Source organism: Peromyscus leucopus, chromosome 3 (assembly GCF_004664715.2).
Source record: "Peromyscus leucopus breed LL Stock chromosome 3, UCI_PerLeu_2.1, whole genome shotgun sequence".
NCBI lineage: Eukaryota > Metazoa > Chordata > Mammalia > Rodentia > Cricetidae > Peromyscus > Peromyscus leucopus.
Window position 1 is genome coordinate 78,408,595 of NC_051065.1, and position 12,108 is coordinate 78,420,702.

Sequence of the window (12,108 nt, forward strand, 5' to 3'; positions counted from 1 at the left end):
CAGTCTAGCCAGCTTGCTCTGTGGTTCCTCTGTTACTGGAATTACAAGCGGGCATTCACACTCAACCATCATCTTATGCATTCTAAGAATCTTCACTCTTGCCCATGCACTCTAACTATGGGGTCATCACCCCAGGCCTTCATGCATTTTTGTTAGCATTAAAGAGAGTCAGCATGTTCAACAATGGGGGTCCAGAAGTCGATGTGTGGTAGAAAAGAAGTCTTCAGAGAAAGAATGAGAAAGCCCAGAGTGAAAGGGAGAGATTCCCAAGCTTTTGACCAATATTCAAGAAAGAGAAGGTCAGCATTTAGTGTACAAGTAGAAGAGTTACAGTTCCTCCATGTCACCATCAGCAGCAGGAGGACTTCCCAGAAATGTTTAGGGCCTCCCAGTGAGGCCACACTAGGATTCTCAATTCTGACACTGAAACTATCAGGACTAAAGCTGGCAGAATTGGAAATTTTATTACAAGTTTAATGAAGAGGGGTAGGAGAAAAGTATCCTCAGCAAGAAGTAAGGTGAGTCTGTTCAAGAGCACAGGTATTTACTTCTCCAAGAGGACTAATATTCATGATTTCCACAACAAGCATCTGTTAGATGTTAGTGGAGTTTGAAGGTATGATCTCAGAACTGGATGGTCCTTATCACTGTGAGCATCTGGCAGGATTGCAATTGATTGATAAGGTAAAGGTCTACCTCTCCAGGATAGGAAGGTTGGGTAACATTACTGTAAAGAAAGTCTCATTTCTTTTGAAACTTTCACCCAATGTCTGGGGAAAGGGGTAGGAACTGTAATAGGGGAAGGGTTTTTAGGAAATATAAGTACACTATCCCATTAAGGAGACAATTATTTCTCCCATCTTCTTGGTGTGTCTTCCCTGAATCACTTTCCCTAACAAGGTGATTGACAGACTATATGGAATAATTCTTAAAGTAGTAGAAAACAGGATGTAGAATTCTAATTTTTGGAGCAGATCAGAATGACCTGTTTCCACCTAGGGCCAAAGGTAAAACTCAGATTTCATTCTTTTGACCATGAAGATGTAGCTTTCCAATAATAGACCTCAACAAAGCCTTGACACCCACTACCCTTCCATATGATATGTTAAATACTCAGAAGGGAAGGTTGTGATGTTTTCCTTCTTAGTATTACTAGGGAAGTGGGAAATGAGAACCACAACTGACTATGAGAGAGAAACTCATCCTCAATGGCTTTCAAGGCTGCTAATCCTTATTCAGCTACCTAAAAGTAGGACATGCAGATCCACTCCTACTCCTAAAAGGCTAAGAACCAATCTGTATGATTCAATGTATTCTCAGATGCTTACTATGCCTTTGTCTTTCAAAGAATTTGCATATAGGGTCTCATTGACTACAGTAACACACAACATGTAGGGAAGTGTCATGTCAGCAGCAATGAAGCTAACTACTGTTAGTTTTAGAATAACATTTTTAAACTAACATTTTTTCTGTTCATATTTGACAAAGGACTTCTGAATATATTCTCATGAGTAGTAATAAAAAACAATGAGAATATTTTTTATAATGCCATCATATCTCATGAGGTAATGTTAATGATCACTAAATTTCCATTAATTATGTATGAATCTATCAAATACGTATTATATATTGTGCTCCTCTTTCTGCCCATGAGATACAGAGGCACGCAGAAGCTGAGAGATTTTTCCAGTGTAGCAAAGGATGACTGTCTGGACAGAGGATAAACATTTTTTAATTTCAATAAGTACTAGCTGGTTGACCTTTAAATATTTCTATCAGCCTGTACTATATTAATATAAAACTACTCTACATATACTCATCAAATCTTACAACTTTTAAAATATTTCCAATATTCAAAATGAAAATAGTATTTTCCTATAATAGACAACTGAAAATGTTTTTCATACTTACCAAAAATTGAAAGCATATGTCAATACCAAGAGTACACATGAATGTTCATAGTAGCTTTATTGGTGGTAGCTCAAAGCAGTATGTCACCCACATGTCCAACAGACAAGCAGAAAACTCTATGTATCCATACAGTGGACAGATATCAGTTAATGCAAGACACATAACTGCACCTATGAACATTAAAAGAGGGACTCAGCAGACTGTGACCTATAGCCAGTTCTGCAAGTGAGCCTAGTGCACGTGGAGGCCCCAGACACACTCAGAGCAGATCGGGATATAGAAAAGAGTGTGGGTTAGGAGCTGAACTCTGGAGGTTTCACTGATTTCTCCCCAATTGTGTATAAATAGGTGGTTTTTAAGAAAATATAAAAAGTGAATATTTTCTGCAGTCCCTGACTTAGAAATTACTAAAGTTAAAATGCTGTTTACTCTGTCTCTTCAAATAGAAAGTAAATATCCCCTTTTTCTTTCCACGTGCATTTTCAGTGTCTGAGTCAACGTTCTGTTCTTCTGTATTGGAAAGCAGGGAAGGAAACCACTCAACGGCACCTGCCGTCTCAGGCCCAATTGAGCCATGAGTTTTATAATTAAGTAACTGACATGTAGCACTATCTGAGGTTTTGGGGTTCCGAATTTTATTGATCAACATGAATCTTTGCATACATATTGGTGGGATATAAAGTTGGCTAACAGTGTCACCTCTTTGTAGCACAGCAACTTTAAGTGGCTTGAACTTGCTTGGTTGTCCTTTATAAGTTAGCAAGTATAATTTAAGCTCCTCAGGAATGTCTTTCTGTCACAGTAAATTTATTCACAGAGTAGGAAAAGCCAGCACAGGGGGTTTTCTTGAGTTCTTCCACAGAGACAGTGGGCTTCAGCCCCTTCCCTCTGCAGATTCAGTGAGGAACCCCATCCTCATGCCTTTCTGCCCAGCAAGATTCAGGGGATTTCCCAGACCCCAACTACTGACACCATCCCCTTATCCATGCTTAATAGATAATATGACAGATATTAAAAATCTTTATAGCATAATCTAAGAGCAAATAGCCTGTGAGTCAGTACAAACAAGTTCTTAGTTGATCCAGCTCCCAGAGTCAGGAACGTGTCTGTCACAGCCTACTTCATGCAAGTTCCGGAAGAAGAGAGGTTTATCTGATTAAATATTGCTCTTTCTCCTCTGTCTTTCACCAAACTTGTAGTACAGAGGTTGAGATTCCATATTTTAAAACATTTTGTTAAGACTGGAGAGGTGTCACATTAGTAAAGTGCACTTTTTTGCTCTTGCAGAGGTCCGGATTCAGTTCTCAGAATCCACATGGCAGCTCACAACTGCCTATACCTCCAGTCCTAGGGCATCTGATGTCCTTTTCTGACATCTGAGGGCTCCTGCATACATACTGTGTCCCTACATGCACACTGGCACACACACATACACTTTTAATTAATTAATTATTGATTAAACAAGTAAATAGTAAAAAAAAATTGTGCTTAAATATGTTCTTTCTTACACTATTTTACCAGCCCAAAGACAAAACATCTCATTTCAGAAGAATGAACTAATTATTTTTTAAACATTAGCAAATGATTCAAATATGACAAGGAGATTTTTTTGGTTACCTATTTAATCTTCTTAGGGTTTTTTCATTTGCCCACAAAGTAAATATATATTTCAAAGAAGCCCAATTTGCAGAAATTCACTAAAATTATACAAATATATGTTTTATATATTTCATTTACATTAAATGTCATTTTATGATATATACATATTAAATATTTACATAGCATATTTTATATCATTTCTATATAACAAATTACCATGCAAGTTTGTGTGTTATTTAACTGTTATGAATCTAGTTAAATTTCAGCCAGGGTGGTGACACATGCCTTTAACCTCAGCACAAGGGAAGTAGAATCAGGTGGATCTCTGTGAGTTCAAGGCCAGCCTGGTCTACAGAGATATTTCCAGGATAGCCTGGGCTACACAGAGAAAACTTATCCCCCCAAAAAATGCAAAAAAAGCAAAAAAAAAAATCTGTTAATTTAGTTAAATTTCATACACAATTTACAAGCATTATCATAGACTGCTAGCTGAGTCTGAACATAGTAGGAGGTCCCTCAGCTCCTTCAGTGGAAACTACAGTTTTATTAGTGTCTGCTTCTTCAGGCTAGAAAAATAGTGAATGGTGTCCTGTCATCATCAAAGCTAATTTCAAATGTATCAAAAATTTCATCAATCAAAAGTATTTGCCTCCCATCTGTTATTGCTGGGTACTTGCGGGACACATTAAAGTGAAATACAGGCCTGCTTTGCCAGCATGTGCTATTTAGTCAAGTGGCTCTCCAGGGCTTCACACACAGGCTGCATCAGTCCTGAGAAGGTTATTAAGCACCATCCTTCGGTGCCTTTACCACAGTTCACTGAGACTTCTCCATGAACTCTGCTACAATCCAACAGCAGTGAATTTGCATTCATAGCTCTAGCTTGACGTCTCAATTGAATACAAAACCCTGGAAAAAGTCCAAATTCAGGAGGTTTCATGATTTACAGATGAATCCCTTCATAGTTGAAAACCCAGGTGTTTGCTTGGGAGATATTTTTTTTGTTTTTGGTTTGTTTTTTAGTGGTAGTGGTGATGGTTTTGTTTTCTTTTAATTTTTGCTCTGTGTTTTGTTTTCTGACACAGGGTCACAATACATCTTAGACTTGCCTCAAGCTTGTTACCTCCTGCCACAGCCTTCTATGTACAGGAATTATAGGCATGTGCTGCTAAGCCTGACCATAAAACTCAGGTTTTAATAAAACATTTTCCAGATACCAATTGTCTTAGTTCTGGCTGCCCTGAGGAAATACTATAGTCTTCATGGCTTAAACAGCAGATATTTCTCCAATTCTGGAGAGCTATAAGGTGGCAACAGACCCTTGGCTTATAGAAATCTTTTCAGGGTGTCTTTACATGGAGAAGGTGTGTGTTAAAGAAGCCTGCTCTTGCCCTTACAAGGACTTCAGCCCAGCATGGGGTGGTGGTACATACCAGTAATGATAGCACTTGGGAGGCTGAGACAGGAAATCCCAAGTTCAAGGCCAGCTTAGTTGCATAATGAGTTCCAGGCCAGCCACACATACATAGCAAAATGCTTGTCACTTTCTCACCCTGAGGTTACTGTCCCATAGTAGAGACCCCATATGTATGGTCTCCTCTCAATATAATCTCATTCTGAAGACTCTTTGGGGGCCTGCCACCCAGCTCCCAGATAAACAACACATGGAAACCTATTCTTAATTACGAATGCCTGGCCTTAGCTTGGCTTGTTGCTTGCCAACTTTTCTTAACTTAAATTAGCCCATTTACCTTTTGCCTCTGGGCTTTTACCTTTCTCTACTTTCGTACAACTTTCTTTCTTACTCCATTGCTGGTTGTGTAGCTGAGTGGCTGGCCCCTAATGTCCTCTTCCTTCTCTCACTCCTCGATCTCTTTCCTCCCCCAGATTTCTCCTTCTATTACTTCTCTCTGCCTGCCAGCTCCACTTATCCTTTCTCCTGCCTCAACATTGGCCATTCAGTTCTTTATTTGATCATCAGGTGTTTTAAACAGGCACAGTAACACAGCTTCACAGAGTTAAACAAATGCAATACAAACAAAGAAAAAACAACACCTTAAAATAATATTCCCCAACAGAAGATTTTACCTTCAGATCACATTCTATTGAATGAAGTTTCAGTACTCAAAGTTCTGAGGGGAACAAACATGTCATCCACAAAACCAGGCTACCATTGTAGCGATGTTCTAAAAGCCTGTTCTCCTAGGTTGTGAACTGTTGGCCTATATTATACCCTGAGTATAACAGGGCTCCTTGTTACTTGGATTAATACAATTCTAGGCAACTCATACTCAAAATGACACTAAAAATGTTATGTGATGTGATCTAGGGTTTAGTGTGCTTTTCAATGTGTTAATTGAATTCCATTACTTGGGTTTTCTTTTGGGGACTTACAGTAAAAATGACACCAACTCTGTTCAACAATGAAAATATGACACTATACAGGACAGCAGAATGTGCCTTCTCAGGACTGTTCAACTTTGCTTACTATTGCTACGGTTGAAGAAGTTTGTTTAGATCAGAATACCAACAATGACAAATAATTTTTTTCTCTTTTTATAAATTATTTCTCATTTTCGACTCCTGTCCCCATCATCAAAATCAGCCTCTTAATTCAACACAACATGTATAAAGAGCACTGCTTGCCTCTTTTGTCATCTGCAGGTAATCTGGCTCGATAATAACAAACACTTTCCAGAAAGCATATGTAGGGAAACATGTTTATTTCGCCTACCTACCCATCTCTAAAGTGATTGAATGTAGATAGATGCATAATTTATGAGAACACAATTAAACTTATACAAAGGCATTTGTCTTTAGTTATACATATGTCAAAAAATGTGCATTTCTTGTCCTAATTCCTTCAATCTATTGACATGAACCACTTTCATAACTTATCAGAATAATTTTGCTGTTAGCAAAGATTATCTCACAAAGGTGCTTCTGTATCATCCATTTTCCAACTATCTGCTATTTCTATTTCTCTGTAGATTTGCTATTTAACTAATGTTTATAACCCTTTATTCCTGCTGATAAGGTGGCTAAATAGTATGGAAATTATTCTGTGGAAGAAATTCAAAAACCCTCCAGAGATTTCATGCCTTTTTAATGTGACTTTCATTGCCCTTTCTAAGTCTTGCTATTAAATGCTTAAATCATAATTCTGTTTCATAAACTCTAATTCTAATTCCTTTAACTGATTAGAATACTAATGCATCGTTGCTGGATTTATTCCATGTTACAGTGCTCTGTGCTGAGAGCAAATGAAGAACTCTGTTCCACCTACACAATGAAAGGAAGAAGTAAAAAACAGAAATCCTTAGCCAGGTGGTGGTGCATGCCTTTAATCCCAACACTCAGGAGGCAGAGATGGTGGCAGAGGCAGGTGGATCTCTGAGTTAGAGGCCAGCCTGGTCTACAGAGTGAGTTCCAGGGTAGCCAGGGCTACACAGAAACCCTGTCTCAAAAAAAAAAAGGAAGGAAGGAAGGAAGGAAGGAAGGAAGGAAGGAAGGAAGGAAGGAAGGAAGGAAGGAAAGAAAGAAATAAAGGAAGAAGGAAGGAAGGAAGGAAGGAAAGAAAGAAAGAAAGAAAGAAAGAAAGAAAGAAAGAAAGAAAGAAAGAAAGAAAGAAAGAAAAGAAAAAAGAAGAAAGGAAGAAAAGAGCAAAGAAAGTTAAAGGTAAATGCTACCTGCATTTCTGTATAATTTTGGCAGTTTTCTTCCCATGTGGGGCACTCTCAGCAGAATATGTGTTTGAGAAAGGAAGATATCATGAACACCATACCTATGTTCACTAAAGGCACTGTGGACGCTTCCAAATTTAAGAGACATAAGTTAAATATCTCTTAGCAACACTGCCACTTCAAAACCTATTATTCCACAGTTGAGTCTAAAGAAGAATAAGACCAACATGCTCACAGGGCATTACAAATGGCACAAGGCCCCATCATTGAAGATCTTCATTTTATAGTTAAGGGGGAAACATTGAAATCACCAACCGCAAGCAAAGAACATACTGACAAGGAGAGTCAAGAATAAATGCCACAAGTCATGAATCAAACTTGAGGAATTTGCATGTAAATGTTTAGAAGTTTATCAAACTATGAAAAAAATTCCTAAGAAATTTCAGTTTATTCACTGTAATGGAAACACATTTAAGTTTATAATCCCCAAACCCTCTGATTGTTCTTAATCTACAGGGGGAATGTGATGTCTACATTTTAGCTATTCTGTTGTTCTCATTAATAGAGACTTAAGCATATTACAAAGAAAGCACATTGGATTGAGTTTTGTTTTTGCATTCTAACCATTGCTGCTTCCTGCGGCTGTATCCTCACAGTTTTGTCAATAAGATGCGTCATCTTGCCACCAATAGGCAAAGTGCCCGATGAGTTGCCCTGTGAGCAAGCTGTTTTCAAAAGGCAAAGGGTTAAAAAAAAGGTCCGTTCGATGTAAAGAATTGTATAGAATTTAGTTTTGCCAAATCTTGTTCTTGTTGTTGTTATATAGAGATGCTGATCTTTCTTATATCGAGGCAGCTTCTTTTCGGATACTCAGTGCTCCAGTCTCCACTCTCTGGCCACAACACAACACAAACAATGAGGTAGAGGAAGAGTTTGAGGAAGAGAAGGGAGGAGATGGAAAGGAGGGAGGAACAAAAAAGAACAGCAGCTGTGTTGATCAGTATTGAGATTCAGATGTGGCCAAATATTTGTCTGTTTTGAGACAGAGTGTAGTAACCCAGTTTACACCAGAGCTCACTATAAAGCTCCAAACAGCCTCAAATTTGCAACAATCTTTCTGCTTCAGTTTTTACCATGCTGAGACAATGGGCATGCACCACCACACCAGCTGGCAGAGGAAGTTTTAATTACTGTGCACTCACTCTATCTGCCATCGGAAAATCTATAGCTTTGTCTTGAAACGACTCTAAGACAAGGTCCTTTGGACTTTGTGAGGTTGCTACTCTGATTGGCTCAACAGTGGCATCATAAAGCAGGCAGAAGGCTAGACAACTGCTTCACCTTAACGTTTTCTATGTCACTGTGAATGTTCCCATTTTACCGCTCTTATTTTTTTTTTAAATTGGCAGTTTGTCTAACCAGAGAAAAATGTGCTATATTCCTAGAAATTTACTTTTGATTTTTTTTTTTTTTTTTTTTTTTGGTTTTTCGAGACAGGGTTTCTCTGTGTAGCTTTGCGCTTTCCTGAGCTCACTTGGTAGCAGGTTGCCTCGAACTCACAGAGATCCGCCTGGCTCTGCCTCCCGAGTGCTGGGATTAAAGGCGTGCGCCACCAACGCCCGGCTAGAAATTTACTTTTAATGGTTTCCAGCTTTAAAGTGAATGTTGGTGAGTTGTTCACCACATTCCTTGAGACCCTGAAAGGCAGAAAGCACAGGTGGCTAGAGCAGGTGTAATGTCAACAATACAGCCAGCATTGCTGCTGGATGCCTGAGGGGAGCTAGCAAGGGACACCATTCCTGTGGTCCCTGAGAGCTTATAGTTAAGACAGTGTTATAGAACATCTTAGCTGTCTTGGTTAAGAAAAGACGGAGAACTGTGGTTCTAAAACAAATCCACACTGACTTTAGTTTAACCTGAATACAAAGTAGTTTTATAATATTGATGAGGAAATACTCCCCAATACCCTCCAACAATATATACTTCTCTTTCTCAAAAAAAAAAAAAAGAAGGTTCTGAAAAGACAAGAAGAAACAAATCTCTATCTACAGAAAAAATGTATATATTTCAGCATACATCTATTCTTGGAGAAGGTGCAATGCTCACTAGGAAATGCATCAATAACTAGGTAGCTGGGGGAAGATGCTTGGAAGACAAGACACCTGCTGAGTCCCATGGTGTGGCAGAGGTATGTTTTATCCTTTGATACTTCCTTTCCTGAAGCAGGCTGAGGGATGGCGAGCCCAGGCCATGGTGACAGCATGTTGGAGTAGTTTCTAACTATCTTTATGAAAAAGCTAAAAAAAAAAAAAAAAAAAAAAAACTAAGGGCAATTCTCCTTCCTTCCCTACACCTTTTCTCTTATCTTGCCCTCCACATTCACCAAACTGTTTCTGGGCAACTTCTGGCCTTTGCTGGTTGCCTCTCAAACTGTCATCACTTTCCAGTGACCATACACCCAGCAGCCATAAGACCCAGACAAAGGGCATTTGTAGAACATAAGAACCTTCCAGACCTAAAGGTCCCTCCCCAGGTCTCACTGACAAGAACAATTTGTCTCTTCTCTGACTTCCTGTGAGAGCAGTCTAAGACAGGGTAGGAAACCTCCCTCTGCTCTGGGGTTTCAGATGTGCACAAACCAAGCATTTCCCTTGCTCTGTCCTGTTTCTTGTAAACCCTTCAACACACCACACACACACACACACACACACACACACACACACACACACTTCTCTTCTTCATCTTCCTCCAGCTCTCTCCTTTTCTTCCTTCCCCCTCTTCTTCCTTCTATGTCTCTCCCCTCCCTCCCTCTTTCTCCTGACCCCAGTCACTGTCATCTCTGTATTGCACTCCCACCTCCTTTTCTTGCCTTCCCTGTATCCATTCCCTGTCCCCGTGTTCCTCCTTCATGCATGTTTTCACAAGCTTTCACTGGAGAATATACAGATTATATAATCCTGCCATGCCCTTTCCCCTCTTATCAATGCCCAATATTGGATATTTGTTAATATCCCATAATAATCCAAAACATATGCTGAAGCTACTGCAGTAGCTATACAATTGGTCTCTATTAGTGTCTAAAGTGTGTTTTGTTTTGTTTATGAAAGTGAGGGTCCTGTTTCCACAGTATTTGCAGCTATCTAGACAAATTCATTAAACCATGAATAGCACATTAAACAAAACAGTAATAGTATTTTTTACAGATGTGGTTTTAAAATGAAATCCAGATTAACAAAAATGATACATGATTTTACTGAGGTGAGGTATCTAACATGTATAAAAACACATGAATGATCAATTTTTTTAAGGGGAAAAAAAGAGAAAACCTATAGGTACAGTACTTAAGTCACTTTCACATTTCAAAATAAATGCAATTTGAAATAATACAGTTATAATCAGGCACAGGAATCAGTAAATCCCACTGTTAAAACCTATTTTAAAAGCCTGTCTCATTGTCTCCTATGTCTGATGCCTTTTGAATGCCCAGAGCTCATGTTACTACCAATCAGTCCATTTCAGCTGATGAAGATTCAACATGATGAATGCAGAGAGTCTGCAGTGAAATCACTGATCTGGCAGAACATCTGTTCCTGCCTCCCTTCTTGTTATTTTATTGCAAATTTACAACCTATTGCAATTAAAATAACATGATTAAAATTACAGACTTTTGAATGAAGGATAATTTATAGACCTCTCTAAATAATCAACCTGCTTTACAAATGACTGAAATTTCAGCAAGAAAATCTTTCTGAATACCTATTTTCTATTGTTTCTTATAATTTAAAAAAAACAGATTTAATATGGAGATAAGGCATATCTGCTACAGGGGGAAAAAAGATTTGTATAACCTGTTAGTCAATGAATGTAACCTTTTCTGGTAATTTGGTAGGAAGTGGACAGACACAGAGCACACATCATGCAGCTTACAAGATCAACGTATAGGAGACAGTTATTTCATGTTTTTTTCTAACTGAAGACTTGACTTGAAAGATAAACGTATGAATAAAGTATTCCAGGGATCTGTTTAAAGTATGTACAAACAAGGAGCATTACAAAAAAAAAAAAAACTACAATTATCTTAAGCAGAACATGCCAAGAAGAGTTGCATAGCTTAGATTGCAAGAGTAAGAGTGCTATTAAATGTCGATATAATAGTCCCCTGTTCACTTACCAATTCAATTATATCTCTAATGCTGGACACTTCTAAAGTGAGATATATCTTTTATCTTGGCAACAAAGGCCAACTCAAGGCTGGCACAGGAACTAAATGTGTTTAAACAAGAAGACATGACAGGAAATATGTATTGAGTTTGGGGCTCTATGTTAATATTTTTGTTTCATATGAAGCAAATCTAGTATAAAAAGGCTTAACCACAAGAACGTATTAAAATACTATTGCTACGTAAGGTATGTAGTTCAGTGGAAGAGTTGCTTGCCAGCATGTGAGGATCCTGGCTTTAATTCCCAGGACCACAAAAACAAACAGAATGTCATTGCCAAAAATCAAAAGAAATTCTTGCATAAAAATTTAAACCCTACGTAGTGAGTTTCAGGACAGCTAGAGCTATCTGAAACCAAGCCAATTTAAAACCATTTTATCTGCTTTTTCTGCTTCCTCTAGAATCAGTTTTATTGTATTTACATATCCTTTATATAACATACTAACCACAAATGCTAATATGACGAGGTCAATAGAACATGCGAGCACCAGAGCAGCCACAATATGCTTCAATGAGGAAATCATTTTCTACCCATAACTGGTTCAGTGGTTAGACACTTCACTAAAATTTCCTGATTCATTTCTCCAACTGCAGAATTTTCAGATGTCCCACTGAAAGCATCTCTGCTCTTGTTAACACTTGAATGCTCCTCCGGCACTCAGGCTCAGGCAGGAAGGTGGCAGCTCCAGATTGTC